The sequence below is a fragment of the Crassostrea angulata genome, chromosome 5 (genome assembly GCF_025612915.1).
Source record: "Crassostrea angulata isolate pt1a10 chromosome 5, ASM2561291v2, whole genome shotgun sequence".
Classification (NCBI taxonomy): domain Eukaryota; kingdom Metazoa; phylum Mollusca; class Bivalvia; order Ostreida; family Ostreidae; genus Magallana; species Magallana angulata.
The window spans coordinates 10,265,654-10,280,167 of NC_069115.1; the positions used below are offsets into that span (position 1 = coordinate 10,265,654).

The 14,514-nt window shown below is 35.9% G+C and overlaps 1 pseudogene; it reads left to right on the forward strand.

The window, feature by feature from the left end:
* The first annotated feature begins 2,374 nt into the window (after positions 1–2,374).
* LOC128183788 (uncharacterized) lies at positions 2,375–3,580 on the forward strand (annotated as a pseudogene).
* Positions 3,581–14,514: the final 10,934 nt, after the last annotated feature.

Consider the following 14,514-nt stretch of genomic DNA (forward strand, 5'->3'; position numbering starts at 1 on the left):
ATTGTCATTTTACATCATTAAGTAACACATTTATAATTGAACATGTATAAGAATATAAAATGAACATTATATTTTTAAAAATTGATTTTGTTTTCAATTCAGTATTTAGCATCTTTGACAAATGGTGAGCTTCAAGAGAGCTATGGGAATTCTGAAAACATGCATACAAGGGTGACATAGATCCCATGAAGTAATGCTGCAGAATGAAATTTCAGTGATCTGATTGTTGCTGTTTTTCTTACTAAAGCTTGCAAAGGAATAAACAGTGCCCAGCGCACAAACTATGAAAGTGATTGATATCATCTGACATGGTAAATTATGACAATCTTGATGATCTGCCGACAGGATAGTCACTACATTTCAGGAACACAATATCTTATATGGATTTAACATTTTTTTTCTGGAGCCATTACCTAATTAATGCATGTGTGGTACAGCCAATGTCGCACTGGTGTGAAAGTTGATGGGGTCAGTTCTTTGATACCTTGATTACTAAAGACACACACTCTCTATGGAAGAGCTACTCAGGACTGTGTTTTCAGCAATTATGGGTAGTTCAAAAAGTTAAAAAAGTGAAACATAAAAGTGACAGCGATTTTAAGTCAATGAAATTCATTGTTCCTTTTTTTAGCTCACCTGAGCTGAAAGCTTAACTGGGCTCAGCTATTCTGATCACTTTTTGTTTGGCGTCCGTCTGTCTGTCTGCTTTTACATTTTCGACTTCTTTTCCCGAACCACTGGGCCAATATCAACCTAACTTTGCACAAATCATCCTTATTTAGGTGAAGGGATTTAAGTTTATTAAAATGAAGTACCACACCTTCCCTCAAAGGGAGATATTTAAGAATTTTTAAAATTTGTTGGTACATGTTTCTTTTAAAAAAATCTTCTTCTCAAAAACCATTTGGCCAGAAAAGGTGATACTTGTGTAAAAGCATCCTAAAAGGTAGTGTAGATTCAAGTTTGTTCAAATCATGGTCCCCGGGGGTAGGGTGAGGCCACAACTTTTTGTGCAAGATCTTCTGTACTTATTTGTCAACATATTTTGAATATGATATTGTACACTTAGTGCTTATTTGATAAGATTTTGTCGCTCAGGTGAGGGATGTGGCCTCTGGACCTCTTGTTAAATGATTTAGAAATCTGTGATATTTTCATTAGAACTATTATACTATTTCACCCAACTGTATAAACTTTATAGATAAAAAGTTGTTTTAGATTATGAAATATTTAATCAATTATCTGATGTGTAATTTACTAATGCATGTACTATAAAATTATAACAAAAAGTTCAAAAAGTTAAAAAAATGAAACATTAAACAAGGAGAAAAATCTGCAAAAATATAAGATTTTTTGTGATGAACATTATCAGTTAGTCAGTGGTGGTTATGTTTGTTAATTACGTAATGTGTGAATGTTAGAATACACCTTCATTGAAATGAAGTATCAATTGTTTTATTAATATAAAAAACATTTTATTATGAAATTGAGTTTTAGTCATGTTAAGAAAAGAGGTTAACGTTGTGATTAATACGTGGTTATGAATGATGAACTATGTCATGATAAACTATTAAACAAATATTGTCCCATTAAATCCCCCAAATTCTTAATCTACATTGTCTCACTCCACCCAGCTGAACTTGGGTACTGGCATATGCTGGGGTGGACTGGTGTTCCATTCAGGGGAAGTTTATGACTCCCATCCAATTAGCACCATGCACAAATACTGGGGATAAACACCGGCTCTTTAGCCTTAATGGCTCGGACAAGGATTTAACTAACAACCCACACACCCCCACCCCACCCCACCCCATCCAACCCCTAAAACTGCTTGTTAATTTTGTTAATTAAGTTGGGTTTTTTCATGTTAATTATATGGTTGATTTTTAAATAATATAACAGGATTTCTTTTCTTTACGGAGCAATATTAGTGTTAAAAACATATGATCCCTGAAATTCATGAATTTTTGTGCATACATTAATATTTGAATATAATTGTTTTACTGCAAATTCAAATTTTGATCATTTAATTTTTATCTGCAGTTTTTTCTTTGACTTCATTGTGTTGAATTCTACTTTCATTTTAATACCATATAAAAGAAGCATACATACGCATACAGTACATGAATATTCTATTCAAAAGGTACTGATAAATAACATTTCCTGAAATCTTTTTTTTTATATAAAAAAAAACTGCTTATCTCAAAATTGAAGTTTTAGTCATTTTTTCGGTAAAGATGTTTTCCTATGACTTGTTTTATTTTATTGTAGTAGGAATCACCAGACATTATCTGATATAATTTTGAAAAGACAAGATATTTAAAAAATTCAGAAATTAGTGATTTTTTTGTTTTTTTCCTATTTTTGCCTCAAAATGACGGAATTGTACCTTTTCATTAAAAATATGGCTGAAATAGCGTTAACAGGTCATAATTTACTAAAAAATAACCATGAAATGTTATCAATGCATTGGGCAAATTTTAGGTCTTAAAGCCCCTTGTTCTTTGATATATCAGCTGATAATTGATATGGGTATTTCAAATTCTTAAGTAAGATTAAAAGAAAAATGGACAGTGGAATTCAATATTATCTACAGTCCACAAAAAAGAGAAAATTTCTGTTCCAGTGAAGGAAAACCTTGTTCACATTCTAAGAAATATAAACAAGAGACTCAAGAATTCATAAATTATCTGAGAAGAACTGGAACAGAAGAAAGTGAGAAAGAAAGACTTGCACGTGAACTTATTTTGTCTACACTAGAGATGAGAATAGAGAAAACTGTCGAAGAACTCAATAATGTTATATCTACAAGTGATTTTCATTTACCAAGTGATACATGTAGTGGGTCAACGACAACCACATCTTCCAAATCTAGTATCAGTAAAAGATCATGCAAAAAATCTCTTTCTTCAAATTCAACTATAATCCTGAGACAACGTGCAAAAGCAGAAGCGCTCTGAAAGCAAAACTAGAATTCATAAAGAAAGAAATCGACTTCAAAAGATAAAATCCAAACTCGAGAAAGAAGAACAGAAAAGAAGAGCTGATGTAACAAGAAAATCAGTTGATTTAGAAACAAATTTAGAACTCTTATGTGCTCAAAAAGAAAAAGCAATTGTTGACGCTAAACTACAAGCTATGGTGGAATTCGATGAGATAGATAAGTTAGTCAATTGGACACAGAATTAGACACAATAGACTCGACAGAGAAAACAAGAAAATCCATTGATGATGTCTTCAAATACAATAACGAAAAATAACAGACTGTTAACCAAGAAACCAAGAAACCGTTATACCTACAACAGCTACAGAAATTTCACAAGGTAAAATGTTTCCTCAACAACCTAAAGTTCATCGGAAAACTGTTACTGAACTTCCTGATGATAGTGAACAACGTCATGTGTCAACAGAAAAACATGAACCTACTAGTGAAGGCTTACAATTTTCACAGTTCGCTAATCATATCTTGAAGAAAGATCTCATGTTGTCAAGGATAACATCGTTTGATGACAAGCCATAATCTTATCAAACCTGGAAAAGCAGTTTCAAATCTGTGTCTCAAGACTCTCACTCCACCTGAAGAACCTGATCTATTGATCCGTTGGTTAGGACCAACATCCACAAATCATGCAAAAAGCATAAAAACATCAACTCTACACAATCCACTCGAGGGTGTGAAGAAATAATGATCGAGATAAGATGAACGATTTGGATAGCTGGAAATGGTGGAAACATCTCTGAAAACCAGATTGAACAAATTTCCAAAAATTACGTAAAGTGATTATAGAAAACTGTATAAACTTTCTGATCTATTGTCAAAAATTATGCGTTTAAAGGGAAATGCAAAGTACCATGACTTACTGAGCTACTTTGATACATCAGTAGGAGTCAAATCAATTGTTAACAAATTACCGAGCAATTTACAATCCAAATGAGTCACCCGGGCTAGTAAATTTAAAGCTGCTTGGTCCGATTTTTTGTAATTACAGTATCAAATTTGTTTCAATACAAATCATTTATCTTATAAAGTTATGGACTTTCTCCTATTAACACCAGCAGAATCGGTTATCTTTCAAAGTTAGAAATATTCAAAGTAAATAAATATAATTTCTCTTTGGGCAAACGACAAAACAAACCAAAATGCATCACAGGAATGATTAGAAAAGAAAACCACTTGGTTTCGTCCCCCGAATGATTGGGGTTATTCAACCCGCATGCTATGCATCGATTGTAAAGAAAGCAGACTTTGGAAATATTAGCGAACAAAACGTACACATGTTTATATGTAATTTGTCTGATCATTTCGACCTTTTTTTAAAGCGATGTCAAAGTCGTTATACAACCATACCCGTCTCGTCGTCAGGGGTGAAATTTAACATTAGCCGAAATAACGCGGTACCTTTTAATGTCGTTTGTTTTGTTAGCAAATTTTTTACGTATTTTTTCTTCATTGAAATTTGGCATAATTGACGGGTAAAACTACTGCAATGTCTATTATTATACATATACTAAGCATAGCTATCGTTTAATAGCGTGCATAAAATTTGATATAAAATCGGACCAAGCAGCTTTAAACAAAATAACGATGTTCCATTTCCCCCATTTCATTTTTTGTGCAATTTCGTCAGTGAAGCAGCAACTACTTTGAATGACTGAAGTCTATCGTTTAAAAAATAGGATACCTGGAAACCGAACCAAACAGAAAAGTGAATGTCAAGAAAACTGAATTTACAGCATCACCAAACTGTCCAATAAATACATAACGCTCCACACACACTCAACCAGTGCAAAAACTTCAGAAAGAAACCACTGAAAGAAAGAAAACAAATACGTGACAACAATCTTTGTAACAAATGCTGCGAATCAACAACGCATGTGTATAAAACTTATGATGCCAATGTGAAATGCACAGGATGTGGTGGTGAAAGACACAACACAGATATGCATATTACACCTAAGTGCCATCAAGCTCATCAAGGAACCAATCCAAGACCTGACGGTGGGGAGTCACTTGGAGCCTCTGTAAGATTTGACAACACGATATCAACAACAAGTGTACTACCATTTGTGGTGACAATTTTTCAGGACAATCATGTGCAAAGACTGTTCTTGTCAACGTTCATCCAAATCGAAATTTGACCTTGTACGCTATAATCGATGATCAAATTAATTGCAAACTTGCAAGATCAGAACTTTTTTGACTATCTGCATATATCCAAATTAGTTACTCACCAATTTACACTGACTTTGTGTGCTTGACGTCAACAGATAAGTAGACGCAGAACTCCAGGCTTCTTGTGCATCCATCGACGGATGCGTAACCATGGAACTTCTGATGGTAACTGAGTGTTATAACATTTTCGACGATCGAAGTGAAATCCCCACACCAGATGACATACGCCATCAACCACATCTGCTTGACATACCGATTCCTGTGCTTAATCCAGATGCACAGATACTGTTACTTATCGGACGAGATGTAGCAGAAGCACATCATGTCAAGGATCAACGTATTTGAGCTCGAAATGCACCCTTTGCACAACGATTGTACCTTGGATCGTGGTTGGGGATGTTTGTTTACAAAGATTTCACAAACCAAACATTACGACAATCAAGACTACCATATTTGACAGTCATCGGTAAACCATGTTTAAAGCATGTTCTATTGTGTTTCAGTTAAAAAGCAAACATTTCAGAATTCGAAATTCACAACGACATATTTCAGCTCTGTTGTCCCAAATAGTTTCAAAGAAGTGAAACTATTGAAGAAGGGTAGTATGAAGAAGGAAAAATCAGACTACATAAAATAGATTTTAACAGTCCTGATATCAATATCCACTTCCCGATGGAAGATCTGGAGAAGAAATTGAATTCGATCGATATCGGTACAGACGATCTACCAATGCAACAGAGCCTTTGTAATGCAAGGGGCTAAAACAGTGACTGTTTCACCTTTAATGCAAATTTTCAAGAAAAACCTTTTACTAAACTTGGAGTTTTATCAGCACTGATTAGTATATTGCTCCTATTGTCATCCATGGAAGACTACTCATGCAAGAATTCTGCAAAGTTACAAGTGATAGGGATCAACCACTTCCAAGTGACAAAGAACAATAATGGCTACAGTGGAAGGAATCATTGAATTCACTCAGTGACTTTAACATTCCACGAATGTTCCCAAAGATTTCATTAAGCGAATCAAAATCCTGTGAAGTACACATATACTCTGACGCTTCTGAAAAAGCCATTTCAGCTGTCGCTTACCTGTATGCAGTCGACGAACAAGACAACATCAATGTCGGATTCAATATAGGAAAGACCAAAGTAGCGCCATCATCAGGACATACTATTCCAAGATTGAGATTGTGTGGTGCTGTGTTAGCCACAGAACTGAGTGGAAAGATGACAAAAAATTTGGACTTACCTAATGATTCTGTCAAATTCTTCACAGACTCCATAGTTGTGTCAGGATATTTGAATAATCGTTCAAGACGTGTTTACTGCTACGTTAGCAACAGTGTGAGCATCATCAATCAACGTTCAAAATCTGATCAGTGGAACAGTAGATACTCGGACCAGACCTGGTAAATCAGTTAAAGAAGTGATGGATAAATGGATTTCTTGACCAAATAAACCAAACATTAGCTTATATATAGACTTTTCATTGATTGAACCGGCCAGTTACAAGACAATAAAACTAGTAGTGAAGAAAACATCTGTACAGTAATTTTTTGTTGATCGATTTGTGAAATTCTCAACGTGGCACATTTTAGTTTGTGCATTCAGACTTCTAAGAAGAAGATGTCTCCGCAAGAAAGACCAAAGATGAGACCTTCCCTATATAGAGTGTTGAAGAATCACACGAAATTGAACTGTTAATTCTCAGTAGTTATCAGCGACTTTTGTTCAAAGAAGAAATAAACTGTTTAAAAGGCAGTAGACCTCTACCTCGTAAAAGTACTCTCATACAGCTCAACCCATTTCTGGACAAATATAGAATTCTGAGAGTCGGCGGACGTCTTAGTCAATCTTCATTACCCATAAACCAAAAAACATCCTATCATCATTGACAGGAAATCACATGCTGCCGTCTTACTAGTCATTTCATTAGAATGTAGAACACCACGGAAGAGTGTTCACAGAAGGTGCCCTACGATATCATGGTTTCTGGATTATAGGAGCCAAAATGATTATCAATTCTGTGTTACATAAGTGTGTGATTTGTAGGAAACTACGTAAACCTTCCACTCAACAAATCATGGTTGATCTGCCAACAGACAGAGTTTACTACTGTAGAAGTCGACGTTTTTGGTCCGTGGAACATTGTAGCATGCAGAAGAAAACGAGAAGGACTAGCACATTCGAAGAGACGGGTCGCACTCTTCAGCTGTCTCACATCTAGGGCAATCCATATTGAGGTCATAGAGGAGCTATGCAGTTTAGCATTTATAAATGCCCTTACACGATTCATATCCTTACGAGGAGCCGTAAAGGAATTTTGATCAGATCATGGAATGAACTTCATAGGTGCGTTAGCTCACATTAATGTTGTTGCAATTTATTTAGAGTCTGGTCTAGTAAAGAAATTTCTGTCTACAAATGGAGCCAATTGAGGGTCCTTCCTTCCTATTGTAAGCCTTCCGTCTTACGGATCCAATTGAGGGTCAGCTCAAACTTAGTGATGACAAGTCCAGTATTTCTTTCTCAAGCGGTTTTATTAAGCGTGATCGTATAGTTACAATTACATCAGCTAATAGCAGCCCAAATCAGGAGTCTCAGAATCTATCTCTATAAGCGGAATCTCTAAATCTAAATCTCAATCTCTCTTAATCTGTTCAACATCATTTTACATGGGTATATATAACATTTTACTTATGATGGACAGTTCTGACTAGTTCGGCCCATTTACGGCGATCATGAGTGAACATTTAGTGTTCAAAATTAAGATTAATATTTTATTTCTAAATAAAGTAACAAAACTGTCAAAACTGCCAATCAAAGAGTCTGGATGCAGGATGTGAGTCTCCGAGTCCTGGGTCTCGGAGTCCCCCACCTAGTATGAGGCATCACTTACTCACAATACGTTCATTCATACACGGCATAAAAGGTTACAAAGGTTAATATATAGAATACACAATACATGACTCAATTTAGAGTACTAGAGCTATCGTTGCAGACACAGAATCGCCAAATATGTCACTTGTTGTTAAACTCTCAATTTGGATATTATTATGCTCGTATTATGCACCTGGTTTCATAACATCATTTAGGAATACTACGCATTGCTACAAGAGTCACAGAGTTCATTCTGTCAATTATCATTAACACTATTCAGTGCGCAGCACCTAGGTACACATAAGTATCATAGTGACCATTATGTAATACTAGCAATTCAAGGTCATAGCATGGCTATCTGTTTACACTATGCATTGCATATGGCCGGGTCATAGGAAAGAATAATCGGGATTGCAAGGAAGATTCTTGACGCTATTCTACTCAACACTAAAACCGAGGAACTTACTCATGAAGTGCTGTGTACGTTTATGTGCGAAGTTACTGCAATCATGAACTCTAGACAGATATGTCTTATTTCTACAGATCCCGAGAATCCAGTGATTATTAATCCACCAATCTTGTTAATACAGAAAGACTTCAGTGTTGACTTGATGCGTGCTGACCTTCATAACATTAAAGATATATACGTATCGTAGTGGAAACACGTCCAGTATCTCTCCAACATATTTTGGAAGCGATGGCGTTATGGGTGTTAGTAGAACTTACAAGTCCGTCGTAAATGGCAGAGCAACCAAGATGATCTGAAGACTGGTGATGTCGTCCTCATGGTTGGTCTGACGGTACATCCCGGTCTGGTTACAAGAGTTTTTCCGAGTGAGAATGATGGCAATGTCAGGACTCTGGAGATTCGCGTCATCAGAGATGGGAAACGTGTGACATTTGTGAGACCCATTACATAACTTGTATTGTTAATTGACTAGGTCGTAACTATACTTGCTGCTTTCAACGAACTGACCAACCGTTATTATAATTACCAATAGAACGTTGCAATTGGCGAAATAACATGTGTATTTAATTTTATTAGTATATGTTAAGTATTTGTATTAGTTAACATTTTTCATACTTGTAATATCTGGATGATATTAGGTGGGTAGTGTGGTGTTTTCAGGAATATTCTAGGTACGAATTAATTTTCTTGAGTTACTCCATCTACTCTCTTGTGATTAGAGATTTTTACACTGAGCCTTGCAGTACGTCACTTCGTTAGAGTCACCGTCATATCTTACTTGTACAAGTGTACACATTCCATTAAAAAAACGTATACCCCTACGGTGTAAGTACTTGTATTTATTTATTATTTATATGATATAAAACATATGTTCAGTGTTTACTGTTATAATGTTGATATAATGATGTTGTAATGTATACAAAGAATAGCTCATTCATTGGCGCCAAAATCATCCGAGCGTGAAATTATAGCTATCATGTTTATTAGATACAGTTACTAAATTATTATGAATTATTAAACAAATTTCATATACTATTAAGGGTGTTATTTACTCAGGGTTTGAGTTCTCAAATTCCGATTGTTAAAAAGTTCAATATAATGAGTAAAACTTGCTCTAAACACAATAAGTATTTATGAAATGAATTATTATTGACAAAACATTCAATAGTTTTACTTTATTATGGAATTATGCTCAAACAAAAATTGACTTTAAGCCAAACAGAGGAAATTCGGACTAAATTTTACAGATTTTGTTTTCTGCTAAAAGTTTTTTGGCAGTAGTCTAATATCAAAAGTTAGGATTTTATATTTAAGTCTACGTAATTTTGCATATTTTCCGTTGGTTTTACCTCACTTAATCATTAAAATAATCTTATGGCCCGAATAATAATAATATTGAAAAATGCTTAAAAACATTAAAATACATCATATCTCAAAATTTTGATCATTGACCTCATATAAATTTTATGCCAACAGAATAAGGTCAATATAAATAGTTCAATATCATAAATGTTTTTGCATTATCATCATTCAATTTTTTGTAAAATTGAATCAAAAATGGGTAGGGATTTGAAAACTGATAGAGGAAATTCGGACTGAATTATTTTTAAAAATTGATTCTGAAATCTTAATGTTGTGTACTTATTTAGTGCCATTACCATTCGTAAACTGTATCTTATTTTTTAAAGTGTTTTATTATTTGTAATATTTTTATAATTAAGAAAATCTCAATCGTAGTGTAAAATTTTATGGGATTTTTCTTGAATTTTCAATAAATATTCAATGGCCATTAACTCAAAAAGTAGGTCATTGACCTACTTTTCTGAAAGTGAAAAATAACAATACAAGCAAAGGTCTATAACACACAATAGATGGTTTTTCATTATCATCAGTGGATTTTTTTTTCATTCTGAGTAAACGTCATCCTTAAAACAGACTTTTTCTAAAGCCTGGAGCAGTGTAATCAGGATATTAAAAGTTATTGGGGATCGGGTATCGTGTGTTGGGTTTTGTCGGACTGCCCCTTCTAACAATTAAGTGACTATAAATGACTTGGTAATGTCCGTGACACCATGAATTTTGTAAATATATGACAAGCCGGATATATAAGTTTTAATAGATCCAGAGGCTTTCCATTCTGCAGACATAGAAGCTATAAATTGAATGATATGTTCGAGAGGAGCTGGCCATGAAAGAGGTAACCCATACAAGTACCTGACACGATTGAAACTATCAGAAGCTGTTTTATATGTTTGCCATGTACTCTCTGCCATAGAAGCCCTTAAAAGTCTATTGGTTTCCTCAGTCAAAACTTCCAAATCTCTGGGGGTAGTTGTGTTGGTGTTGGGTCTGCATATGCATATGGAGCCAAAGCCCAAAAACGTGGCCACTGACAACAAGAAATAGAGTCTGCAATTGCATTGTATTTAGTGTATATGTACTCAGCCTTATGTAATGTTAAACTTGAGGGTATACATCACCAATTTCCTGACCAATGACATAACCTCAATAGATTTAGATGTTTGTTTGTTTACTATGTACACCACTGCCTGGTTGTCAATATGAAATAAGATCTTCTTGTTGGCCAACAAAGGACCCCAGACATGTAATGCAACTACATTGTACAGCTGGAAAGAGCTCTAAATAAGTCATGTCGCGTAGCCTACCTAATTTTTCCCATTGATGCGGCCACCTTCCAAAAGCCCATTTATTATGAAAAAAGATACCAAAGCCCCCGACCTACCACCTGCACTATCTGTAAAAAGCTGAATCGTATCATTTGAAACCCAGAGCCTACTAGGAAAGAGAGTAATACCATTGTACTGATTCAGAAAGTCGAGCCACATTTCTAGGTCTAACTTCATCCAGGACGAAACTGTTATTTTGGATTTAGCCTGTTTTACACCCACTGTTGCATCAATCTGTCTACGTATGAAGGCCCTACCTGGTGCAATAACCTGGCATGCAAAATTCAATAGCCCTATGATAGACTGCAAATCTTGTAAGGTAATTGTTGGTGTGAGTAAGGTGGTTTGAACTTTGGCCCTCAGTTCGTCTAGTTTGCTTGCAGGTAAGCGCATTTGCATAGCTACAGTGTCAAGTTCAATCCCTAAAAAAGTTAAGTAGGTAGTAGGCTCAACTGTCTTGTCGTCAGCAATCGGAACACCAAGTCTAGCACAAATGAGGTGAAAAATGTGTAAAGTATGTTTACATATAGAGTCATCTGACCTCCCTGCAAATAAAAAATCATCCAAGTAATGTATGATGTTCTGACTACCAGATTTCTTGGATGTTAGCCAGTGTAAAAATGTACTTAACTTGTTAAATAACGCACACGAAAGCTTCGAACCAAATGGGAGGCATTTGTCGAAATAATATTTGTCACCTAACTAATACCTAAAAATCAAAGTCACCCGGGTAGATAGGAAATAAACGAAATGCACTCTTGAGGTCAGTTTTGGCCAACAAAGTACCCTGCCCCAGTAACTGGATCATCAGTACAGCTTCATCTATGTTAGTATATTTAACCTTGCAAATATCTGGGTCAATAAAATAATTAACCGAGTTGAAATATGGGTAGGATAGGTGATGATTTAGACGAAAATCCCCGTCCTTCTTAGGTACGAGGCCAACAGGTGAAACTCTAAATGTGGGGAAAGGAATTTCATCAAAAGGACCAGCCATACTACCCAAGCTAACCTCCTTATCTAACTTTTGCTGCACTTTTTGAGGAGCATCCCTTGCTGATTTAAGGTTTTTAGCTTCAAAATAAATTCTTGGTCCGGCATACTGTAATGGAAAACCAAATTTGAAACCTTTTATCAATTGGAGTTTGTCATTCTGAAAGGGGTATGATTCTACCTCAATACATAGGTGGTTATAAACAATGGGTGTTGAACCCAGACTATACAGGGGGATGTGGCCGACAGACTTAGTTTTGCCTCAGGCAATTGGCTTGAGGGTGGGGTCGTCCGCAGTGTTCACATCTGTGTCTAAACCTGCAGGGGTTGAATAAGCAGGACCCCCTATTAAAGGCATAGCAGTTGCCGATGTGCCTAGATAGCTTACTGGTATTTTGACGAGGTTTGAATCCTGCCCCTGCCCCATAAGAGGTGGACCCTGGATACTTGGCTTGGGTTCGGATCCCTGTGGCATTGCGAAATGGGTTACTAAGCCCATTATTACCTCCCAACATGTCTCCGTCAGATGAGTGTGTAAGTGACTGTTGTAATTGCCCAGGCGAGATAAACATGACCCACAACTCGTCATCTACAACCCCCCATGATGATGTTGGGTGGCGTTCCATTTTTAATATAAATTGCTCGTCAAATTGTGCCCATCCCAGATGACCCTGCCTACCAGCTGCCAATCGGATGTTATGCATTAATTTAACATATCTTGGGCTTTACCTGGAAACTTTTCAAGATAAATGGACATGAAAACTGTGAATGCAGTTGTCCAGGTGTTTATGTTGTTGATAGACTTAAGGTGTTGTTTTTCGATGACAAGTTGACCATTTTTAATCACGAGTTCCCCTGTAATGCGAGGGTCCGTCCGTAAGTCACGGGCCTGTTTTAACAATAATGGTAAGTCAATGTAAGCCCCAGCACATATCTTTTCGCGGATGGCTAAGGGCACGTGACTTCCTATTGGGTCACCAATGCTCATCTCTGCGGCAGGCCGACTAACCTGCACCTGTTCCCCAGTAATGAGACCCCCAATACACTGACTATCCACGACAGAGCCTACACTTGACTGATTAAATGCAGAATTTTAAACAGACAATACATCAGGACTAAAGTTAATGGTTGTACCTGTGGCTGCGGTGCCCGCACTGTACTGCAGACTTTCGTCCGTTGGTAACTGACCCTGAGACTGTCTACTGGAGCCTTGGCGATCCGATGACGGCTGTGGAATGACCTGAGGTGCTGAAGGTACATGATTCAGGCTGACGTTGAGCGTCTCCCCTCCGCTGTTAGATGCAGGAGCGCATGGTATATCCCTGGTCTCGCTCGCAGCCGATGTAGCATCGATAACCCTTCGGCTCGGCCTTCAAATTCGTTTCGCCGGGTTCCCCCGTACGTTTTGGTTGCCTTTCTTGTGCTTTTTAGGAGGCATTTCACTAGATGGCGGCCGATTTAAATATCCTAACGCTCTGAAATTTTTTAAGCTGCTCGTCTGCCTTGTAACCGTCGTCTGATAAATCAGTATCTATTAGAGGCTTAGTCGCATGACACAATGTGTATATGCCACGATCATAGTCTCAAGGATGTTTGAATTAAACAATGATGCAGAGTTGTCGCGCTTGCACAGGAATTAAACGCATTTATCACAATATGGTGATAAATGCAATCATGAATTATTTTACATGTATACTATTGATATCATTATACATTGTGTCCAACATTCTTATTAGAATATTAATTCTACTTTTACTTTATTTAAATTGCACTGCGTGACAATTTGTATTTACAAAGCAAGAAAAGTTATTATAAAAGTCATAATTACATTATCTTTAATCGCCTTTACTTCTATTTACTTAGAAAAGGAAAAGATGGTAAATGTGATCTTTACTCATATTAACATACAAGTAAGTGTTTGTTATGGCTCACTTTACAATATCTTTACAGATTATGTAAATATTACATTTACCGAAAGTAAATATTCCTTTACAACAGTAAAGTTCATCTTTAACAATGCCTTTATAAGCATGTAAATACACTGTACAAGTAAAGTTATTTGTACTGGACATTGAAGGTTGTAAATATTAACCATTACAAAACTTTATTTCTAATCAATGCATGTACAGTTGATATTAACTTGAAATTTAAGGTATATATATTTACAAATTTACTGGATTTTTATACTTAATATGTTTTGGTAGCTTTATTCCGACTTTCCAAAAAAAATCAGACAAAAAGTAATGTGAAAACATTATTTATTCGTAGAAATAACATTAATATTTATCAATAAATTCATAATTAAAAACA